Source organism: Onychomys torridus, chromosome 10, assembly GCF_903995425.1.
Source record: "Onychomys torridus chromosome 10, mOncTor1.1, whole genome shotgun sequence".
Classification (NCBI taxonomy): domain Eukaryota; kingdom Metazoa; phylum Chordata; class Mammalia; order Rodentia; family Cricetidae; genus Onychomys; species Onychomys torridus.
The window spans coordinates 78,022,371-78,032,726 of record NC_050452.1 but is presented as its reverse complement, the minus strand read 5'-3'; the positions used below and the strand labels follow the sequence as shown (position 1 = coordinate 78,032,726).

Here is a 10,356-nt window from a genome sequence, read left to right as displayed (position 1 = left end):
ATTTCTTTCTTTTATTGAGACAGAGTTTCACTATGTATCCCTGGCTGCCCTGGAACTCACGTGTATACAGTCCTGGTCACAGACCTCTGCCTACCTCTGCCTATCAAGTGCTGGGATTAAAAGGCAGTCTGCCTGGCTTGTTTTTTGAGACAGGGTCTCTCTCATTTAGCTCAGGCTGGTTTTAAACTTTCTTTATAGCCAAGGATGACTTGAACTTCTGATCCATCTGCTTCTCTAGTGCTGAAATGGCAGGCCTAGACCACTCTGCCTGGTTTATGTGAGGATTGAACTCAGGACTTTGTGCATATTAGGCAAGTGTTCTACCAACAGACCTACCAGGCATTTTTTTGTAAATGGAGTTTTTAAAAAATAGTTTTGAGGGGTGGTTCTACAGGTCAATGGTAGAGTACTTCTCTGGTACTTGTGAGGCCCTTGGTACTAAATACACACAAAATAAAAGTTCTGAAATTTGACTTTCTTGACACCCAATCATTTTGCCTGGTTATCAGTTGTTTGCCTTTACTTTCAATTTTTAAAAATAGATAATGGGTTACTACATTGCTAGAATGGTGCCTAGACTCTTGTTTACTGGATGCTAAGTGACAGTTGGGTTACCCCTGGTTTTAACAGTTCTTTTATTAGGTCATAGTTAAGCCTGAGGTTGTCTTGTGTGGTGCAGTTTATTGAATGTGGGAGCTAGACTTTACATTTATTATGGTCCTACATTTACCATTAGCCTATAGCCAGCTCTCAATCCACATAAAGGTTATGAGGCAGCCCTGGGCATTAACACATCTTCTCAGTGTAGACCAATAATATCAGGAAAGAAAGACTTCTTTCCCAAATCAGTGTTGAGAAACCGTTTCTTGTCCTGGCACTTGAGCACACCAGCATCCTGGGGGCCCCTTCTGTTACTAATTAATACTGTGCAGCCAACTGTGGATCCTGCACATTGTAGTTCCTTCAGCCCACATGTCTTCGTCTGGACTACAAAGACCTGGGGCATTGTAGGAAATGCTCTGGGGAAGTGGGGATGGAACACACCTCTAGCTCCCCTGACTGGTCAGCTGCATACTCCTAAACAGGGGCAAGGGCAGCTCATTGGGAAAGAACCTTATTTTCATTTTCCCAATGTTCAGGAATATCCACATTTGTTTTAGGATTCAATATAAAATACATCTTGAATCCATTTTTCATTTCATTGAAGCTTGCTCTCACCTGGTGTTTAGCAATTGTCCTTTTCTTTGATATCTTAGAAGTTTGTTAGTGACTGTGGACCACTACAGTGGCCTTTTCAAATTTGTGGAGAGTGGCCATCTTGGGTCCTGAAATGTGAATGTGTGTAGAACTTCTGGCTATTTTCCTTCTTAGGTTTTTATTCTTGTTAAATCACATCCATATCCTACTCTCCAGAAAAGTCCTGTTGCTTAACGAAAACCCTTTAACAAAGGGCACTGACTAGTACAAAGTACACTGACTAGTACAAAGCGGGATTGACTAGTATGAAGTAGGTATTTAGAATGCAGTTAGAAATTATACTGGTTTGGCAAAGAGTCAGTAGTAGGTTCTCCTTAAAGGGTCCATGACCTCATCAGTCAGAGGGAGTTGCCTAGGTTTATAGTACCAGGCACGAATTCCCTGCTATTGAGTGGGCCCTAAGTCTAGTTAGATGGCTGCTGCTACCCCCAAGATATAAATGCTGCTATTGCATCACTGGGGATAGCTTGTCATGCTGGCCATTGTTGTGTGCCAAAGCATCACAGTTGGATAAAACTGCTCTTCCCCCCTGGAAACTTGTACTACACCTTCAGATACTGTGGTGGTTTGAATAGATAGGGTCCCCATAGACTCATGTATTTGAATGCGTGGCCCATAGAGAGTGGCAGTATTAGGAGGTGTGGCCTTGGTGGAGGAAGTGTGTCACTGTGGAGGTGGGCTTTGAGGTCTTACTTATGCTCAAGCTACACCCCATGTGGGACACATGCTTTCCTTCTGGGGCCTGTGGATCAAGATGTAGAACTGAGTTTCTTCTCTAGCACCATGTCTGCCTGCATGCTGCCATGTCCCACCATGATGATAGCAGACTAAAAACTCTGAAACTTTAAGCCAGCCCCAATTAAATGTTTTCACTTATAAGAGTTGCTATGGTCATGGTGTCTCTTCACAACAATAGAAACACAAGCTAAGGCAGATACTATGAGAGCTAGTCTTCTGAGTTTCCAGGTCTGTTCCTGTTCAATTGCTCCAAGCCTTGCATCTAAAGTGTGTGGTATTCATCGAGAGGGTCTTCCTTTCAAGTTCCAGGAGGCAACAAAAGGCAACAATAACAGCCTACAGTGTTTGGGGGAATCTCTTGGAATCCCCTGAGTATGGTCAGCTTTTAGCTGAAAGTCTGGAATAGTCCCAGAAACTTCTTTCCTGGAGCTTCTGTTTGCCTGCCTCAGGAAGGGTTGAAGAGACTGTGCACCATGGGAAGATGTGATGGGGCTTTAATGTAGATATTCAGATGTCTTTGCATCTGAACAGGATGGAAATACTCAGCTATCAATCTTTGTAGAGTTATATATATTATATAATACATGAATAATGTAACATTTTAAGTTGTTCATAAAAACATTTGAAAACTGTATTTGAAAACTATCTTTCTACACACACACACACACACACACACACACACACACACACACACACAACACACTGTATATCATGACCAAGGGCAACGTCAGGAAGGGCTTGTTTTGGTTTACGGTTCCAGAAAGTTAGAGTCCCTAAGGGTGGAGACAACATGGCATCGGGCAGCAGGGCCTGGTGATGTCGGGCACTTGAAGCCTAAGTAAGCCTCCTCAAACAGGCCACCAGCTGTGGACCAAGCGTCCAAACGGCTCAGACTATGGGGGCATTTCTCATTCAAACCCACTCTCCTTAAATTTGATTAAGCTTGAAGCACTTTATAGGCATCCTGTCATAGAAGGTCACCAAGTTGCTAAAAATATATTATAAAAATATATCCTTTAACATCAGAATACCAAGGAGAGAGGCATCATTTAAGGTGTCAGAGAACTTTGCTGTGAGGGAGGCTTGCACTGAGGATCTGTGCTGTCCTGGGGAGGGGGGCCTGTCAGGTCAGGACTCACCCCCAGGCTGAGGTTATTCTGCCATGGCAGATCAGTACGGAGCATCCTGTGGTTTGAGATTCACTGACACAGCAACTTGAATTTGCCCTTTAACCTTTGAGAAATTCAACTTCTGCCTTGCCGTGTAACCCGTGTTTCATTGACTGTGAAATTAGGAGAATCTCCAATGAGTTAGAAATGATTAGCTTTCACTTTTGGATGAAAACATGCCAAGGACAAACACTGATTTTGAGAGATCCTTTATATAGAACCTCACACCTTATAAAACCTTGGTTGCAGACAGCTCACTGGAACGTTGGCCGTAACTCTTAGCCAAAATCTTACCTCCTACCTCATTACTCCTTAGCCTGTCTTGGGGACTTTCTGAGTCAATTTGTTCTTGACCTCAAATCGTAATGTTTTGAGAGGTAATGACACCATTACTAATGCCTCAAATGGCAAGTATTTAAGTGCCTGTTTTTTGTAAACTGTATTTAACTGATGTCTTCCTTCTAGCCTTCCCAGATGAGCTGTGTTTCTAATACAACTTTAGCTTCTTGCTCATGATTTTACTCATCACTCAGCTCTGTATTTCTATTTGTCTGTATAATTTTCTCTTGGACTATAAACTGCCCGAAAGGAGGACCTCTGTCTTTATGTTCATTTGTAGCATGTGGCATGGGACTTGAAACATATTGTTAAGTACATGTTGGCTGGACAGACTAATTACATGACATTTAAGAAATGTCAGTATTAGAAGAGTGGAGAGTTAAATGTGCAGGCATGAGTGTGGATATGAAATTTGTATTTTATTTGCAAATTGCTAAATTTGGAGACCTTCACTATGTATAAAGGCTCAAGTAGATCCACTGACCTCATGGCTCCTTTCTCTGATTTTACTCAGTTTAAATATCCATGACTCTGATTCTATAACTCATCGTTTTATTTGTTTTTATTTTTTTGTTTGTGGCTTTTTTGAGGCAGGGTCTCACTGATCCCAGGCTAACCTGGAACTTCTGATATTTTCTACTCAAGGATGGTGAGCTCTGACTGCCAGGTCAGGTGTCAAACTCATTTGGTCCTCATCTGGCTCTTTCATTTTTAAGAGGGAACGCCAAGTCCTCCACCATAAGCTGAGTGAGGTTCAAGAGCAAATGCTGACTGCCCCCCCCAACCCTCGGGGTGGGGCAGTTCACCCCACAAGACAAGTTTAAACAATTGTTTCAAAGAAGCAAAACGCCTGCTGCATTGAAAAAGGCAGCGGTTGCCTCATGTTGTTGATGCCTCTCCCCTGAAGCAAGGAATTATATTGTTTGTGTGAAATAACTTTCTTTCTTAGTTGTTCAATTTGATGGGAGGATTTTTGGCTAAGCATTGAGAGGTTATGAATAAATAAGACCCACAGTCCGGTAATCTGGGCTACCTCGGAAGGTAGTAGCACATTTGCTGTTCCGTTTGCCTGTGTTTTATAACAACCTCTCCCTCCCGTCTTCCACCACGACCGTGCCCCACCCCAGAGGCAATCGTGGTATTGCAAGCTTCAGAAGTTAGCATTAAAATGAATACTTTTTAATTTCTGTGGATGAGATGGGGCTCGGGGCTCTGGGACAATGCTGATGGATGATGTTTTAATGCAGCTGAAATGTTATTTTTACTGAACCAGGGAAAACTATAAATTTTGCTTCATTGCCACTGATGGCTCTATGCATAAAACTGTGGTGGCGCCCCTCGGCCGTGAATAATCACCTCGGCACGGCAGATGTTACTTTGCGGGGGGAAAGCAATTCTTATGCCGAAGAATTGTGGAAAGATTAATTGTCTACAGCTGTTTCATGGCCCACAGCAATCTTGATACATTTATGATAAGTTTAAGAGCCCACAAGAGGCAACTCCTATTCCCTGTCGTGAGAAGCGGGCGGGGGAAGGGGTTGGTGGCTTTATTTTGACACCTGGATTCATAGAATCTGTCAGCTCCATTACAGCCTTCATAGAAATCTGGCAGTTGGCAGCTCTGAAATGATTGTGAGTGAGGTAAGATGCAGGAATTATCCATAAGTAGATAAAGAAAAGGAGACGGAGAAGAATTATTCAAATTTGTGCAAATGAATTGCTTCCATTTTTCCTCCCTCTGCCAAGTGGAAATTGAACGTGACCCGCTCTGACCTTTCTCTATTAAGTGCTGCAAATTGCAGTAAATGCACCGTTCTGAGCGCCCTAATGGGACAGAGCCCCAGCAATGCCTCATTAATAAGGGGAGTTTGACCTTGCTGGTCAGCCCTTCATTCGATATTGAAAAGAAATAAGAAAAAGAAGAGATGACCCACTGTAAATTTTGAACAATACGTTTGATTTAGTTTGCATATACTCCCAGCCAGGCGTTTTTTGCGACCTTTCCCCTCTCTCCCTGTTTCCCTTCAGCCACAGGCTAGGAGGAGTTCTGGGAGTGTACCTCTAGGCACCAATCACAAGTGAGCTTGTTTTCACTGTGCAGGGAATGGCGGGCTGGGTGGAAAGGACATTGACCTTTCCCCTCTCCCTCAGACCACGCCCACCAAGCCTCCTGGTCTTCCCCTCCCTCCTGTCCCCCTTTCCCACACCCTCCTTCTTTCGTTTTAAATAAAGAAACATCTTAGCTTTGAAGTGTGTGTGTGTGTGTGTGTGTGTGTGTGTGTGTGTGTGTGTGTGTGTGTGTGTGTGTGTAGGTGTTGGGTAGTTTCTCTGAGTTTTACTGTGGCTTTGTGCAGATCTAGGTGAGATAGTCTCTCTTCATCTGATGAAAGAAAATCTAGGGTAAGAAATAGAGCATGCTGCTTATTTGGGAACAAAAGACTTAATTTTATTAAACATGGGAAACAGAATCAGTGTGGAAGTGAGATTCAGAACACCTGGACCTTTATGTAAAAATTTATTTATGTGTATGGGCATTTTACCTGCACATACATTTACCAGAAGAAGGAATTGGATCCCATGGGACTATAGTTATAGACAGGTGTGATCTGCCATGTGAATGTTGGGAATTGAACTCAGGGCCTCTGAAAGAGTAGCCAGTGCTCTTAACCACTGAGCCATCTCTCCAGCATCTGGACCTTTATATAAAAGGGTGAATAAACCTTATGCACTCTAGATTTAGCTGTTTAGGCTCCTCCTTCAATGCAATGCTCATGGTACCTCCACCTCTGCTCACAGAGTTTTCTAGGAAGGTGTATGAGCAAGACCTTTACTTTGTTTAACACAGATGTGTTAGAACTTAAAGCAGGAAGTTCCAGAGGAGATGTTGAAAGGATGTTGTATTCAAAATGATCTTAGAACGTACCTTTCCTCAACACCTAGCTGAGGTGTGAATCTTTTCTACAACATTGATCATGAAGGTGGAGAATCACCTTGGAATAGGAATTCTTTACCAGAAACTGGTTTGTATAAGTCTTTCATCTACATTATTAAAAGGAAATATTGGGACTTTTTGGTTCTGACCATGTTATGAGATATGATCGAATGGAACTTTTGAATCCATGAAATGGTTGAAAAAGACCTCACCAAACTGCTTTGGAGGAAAGTGTTTCATTTGTGTTGTGGTATGTATCAAGAATCAGAAACACAAAAGTCACTGTGTGAATAATTTGAATAATTTGGCATATTGTTGAAAGTTGCCCTAAGTCCCTTCATTGTACAGGACCTATAGTCTTGACAACAGTCTGGGTTGTTTGGGAGTTCCCATGGGACCCCTTTGGCCCAAAACTCAATTCGATGTGACCCAATACTAGTACTGGAAGCTTCATTTGATGACAAAAGATGTCCAGGTGGGGCTCTGTTTCTCCTATTATTTTGTTTTTATTTAGATTACCTTCCATATATATATATATGGAAGCTTCTACTGTGTTAGATTTCCATTCTATCCCTTAAATGGCCCTTAATTTTAGCTGTCTCTCCCAATACCCCCCCTCATCCCCCTCTCCTCTGCCCCTCTTGATCCTCTCATTCCAGCCCCCATCTTATTTTTTCTCTTTCTTAACGAGGTCTGTCTCTCCCTCTAGTCCCTTACTCTACTCCTTACCTCTGTGGGTCTATGGATTGTAGCTTGGTTGTCATTGACTTCACAGCTAATAGCCACATATAATTGAACACATACCATATTTGTCTTTCTGGCCTGGGGATCTCTTGCTCAGCATGATTTTTTCTAGTTCCATATGAATTTCATGATTTTTTTTTCCAAGACAGTGTTTCTCTGTAGCTTTGGAGCCTGTCCTGGACTAGCTCTGTAGACCAGGCTGGCGTTGAACTCACAGAGATCCACCTGCCTCTGCCTCCCAAGTGCTGGGATTACAGGCATGTGCCGCCGCCACCACCACCTGGCCAATGATTTTATTTTATTTTTTAATGATTGAGTAGCGCTCCATTGTGTGAATGTACCATATTTTCTTTATTCATTCTTCTGCTGAGGGACATCCAATTTCTGGCTATTATGAATAGAGCAGCAATGAACCTGCTTGAGCACACTTCTCTGTGGTAGGATGAAGTATCCTTTGGGTGCATACCCAAGAGTGGTATAGTTGGATCTTAAGGTATGCTGATTCCTATCTTCTTGAGGAACTACCACACTGATTTCCACAGTGGCTGTACAAGTTTTCACCCCCACCAGGGGTGGAGGAGTGTCCCTCACCAGCATGAGCTGTCACATTTTATTGATCTTAGCCATTCTAAGAGGTGTAAGATGAAATATCAAATTAAATAGTTTTAATTTGCATTTCTCAAATAACTAAGGATGCTGAATATTTCTTTAAGTATTTCTTAGCCATTTGAGTTCCCACTATTGAGAATTATCTGTTTAGATAGATCTGTACCTCATTTTTAAATTGGGTTGTTTTCTTGATATCTAGTTTTTTGAAGTCTTTATATATTTTGGATATTAGCCCTTTATTGGATGTGTAGTTGGTAAAAATCTTTTCCTATTTATAGACTGGCACTTTGTTCAGAGGATGGCATCCTTTGTCATATAGACGCTTCTCAGTTTCATGAGGTCTCCCTTCATGATCTTAGTGCCTGCAAAATTTGCATTCTGTTCAGGAAGTTGTCTCCTCAGCCAATGCATTCAAGGCTATTTCCCACTTTCCTCTTCTGTCAGGTCCAGTGTATCTGGGTTTATATTGAGGTCTTTTATCCACTTGGATTTGAGTTTTATGTGTGGTAGTTTGAATGTAATTGGCTCCCATAAGCTCATAGGGAGTGGCACTATTAGGAGATGTGGCCTTATTGGAGGAAGTGTGTCATTGTGGGGGTGGGCTTTGAGTTCTCCTTTGCTTAAGCTATGCACAGTGTGAACCTCAGAGTCCTTCTTGTTGCCTGTGGACCAACATGTAAGAACTCTCAGCTCCTCCTCCAGCACCATGTCTGCCTTCATGCTGCCTTGCTTCCTGCCATGATGATAATGGACTAAACCTCTGAACTGTAAGTAAGCTACCCCAATTAAATGTGTTCTTTTATAAGAATTTCCATGGCCATGGTGTCTTTTCACAGCAGTAGAAACCCTAATTAAGACAATATTGATCTATTTGCATTCTTCTACATGCTGACATCCAGTTAGACCAGCACCATTTGTTAAAGATGCTTTCTTTTCCCCATTGTATAATTTTGGCTTCTTTGTCAAAAATCAGGTGTGTGGATTTATGTCTGAGTCTTTGATTTGATTTTATTGACTGCCTGTCTGTTTTTATGTCAATATCATGAGGTTTTTTTTTTTTTTAAATTTTTATTTATTTATTTTTTATCACTATTGCTCTCTGTGGTACAGCTTGAAATCAGGGATAGTGATACCTCCAGAAGTTCTTTTAGTGTGCAGGATTGTTTTAGCTATTCTTTTTTTTTTTTTTTTTAACTTGTATCTGCATTTATTTTATGCTGAATTTATTCCTGTGCCATAAGTTTTTGTTTCTTCGGTTTCTTCTGGGATGTATTTTTCTTCTTCACAACCTCCTCTTCCGGCTTTGGAACAATTTGTTCCTGTTCAGTGAGGATCATCTCCATGTGGCAGAGGAGCTCATGTATGGGTTAATCCGGCCACGAGCTCTGTAAGTCCGTCTGTGCATCTAAGCTGCTTTGTTCACCTGGATGTGTTCAGTGACTGGAGAATCTGCATCTAAACCCTTCAGTTCAGCATCACTCTCTGCATTTCTAAACACATGCATCAAAAATTCAGCACTCTTTTTAGGCCACCGGCCCTGTGGCCAGATCCACTGTTTGGCCTGGGTGCACCTACCGACTCCACCATTATACCGCCGGGAAGACACACATTGGTTCTTTAAAGCAACATCTTTCAGATATTTGGTGGCTTTTCGGATATGCATACCCTTGATGGTCTGGGCAGTTTCACGGGTGTTCTTAAAGTGAACTCAAAGATTTGAGCCTCTTGATTTGCATGATTTTGTAGGGTTTTCTGGAAAGTAGCTAACCATCTTCACAGGTTACCCCAGGCTGCTTACAGGAAGAGCCTTTCTTTCTTTTTCTAAGGATTTATTTATTTATTTATTTATTTATTTATTTATTTATTTATTTATTTATTTAATGTGTACTGGTGTTTTGCCAGTATATACTGTGTATGAAGGTGTTCGATCCCCTGTAACTGGAGCTACAGACAGTTGTGAGTTACCATGTGGGTGCTGGGAATTGAACCCAGGTCCTTTGGAAGAGCAGTCAGTGCTCTTAATGGCTGAGTCATCTCTCCAATCCCAAGTGTTGTTCTTACAAAATCTGTAAAGAATTGTGTTAGGATTTTGATGGGAATTGTGTTGACTGTAGATTTCTTTCTTTCTTTCTTTCTTTTCTTTCTTGTTTTTTTTTTTTGGAGCTGAGGATCAAACCAGGGCTACCACTGAGCTAAATCCCCAACCCCTGTAGATTTCTTTTGGCAAGATGGCCATTTTTACTGTGTTAATCCTTCCCATCCATGATCATGGGAGATCTTTCCATCTTTGATATCTTCTCCAGTTTTGTTCTCTTCCCATTTATCATTTGTATATGGGAGAGCTAATTATTTTTGTGTTAATCTTGTATACAGCCACTTCTTGGAGGGTGTTTATCAGTTGTATGAGTTCCCTGGTAGAATTTTTGTGGCCCCATATGTATACTATCATATCATGTGCAAATAGTAATATGTTGACTTTTTCCTTTCCAATTTGTATCCCCTTGATCTCCTTTAGTTGTCTTATTGCTCTAGCAAGAACTTCAAGTACTATATTGAAGAGATATGGTG

General features: G+C 41.6%; 1 pseudogene; it reads right to left on the bottom strand.

Moving 5' to 3' along the window:
• Window positions 1-9,011: 9,011 nt before the first annotated feature.
• On the bottom strand, window positions 9,012-9,559 carry LOC118592491 (annotated as a pseudogene).
• Window positions 9,560-10,356: the final 797 nt, after the last annotated feature.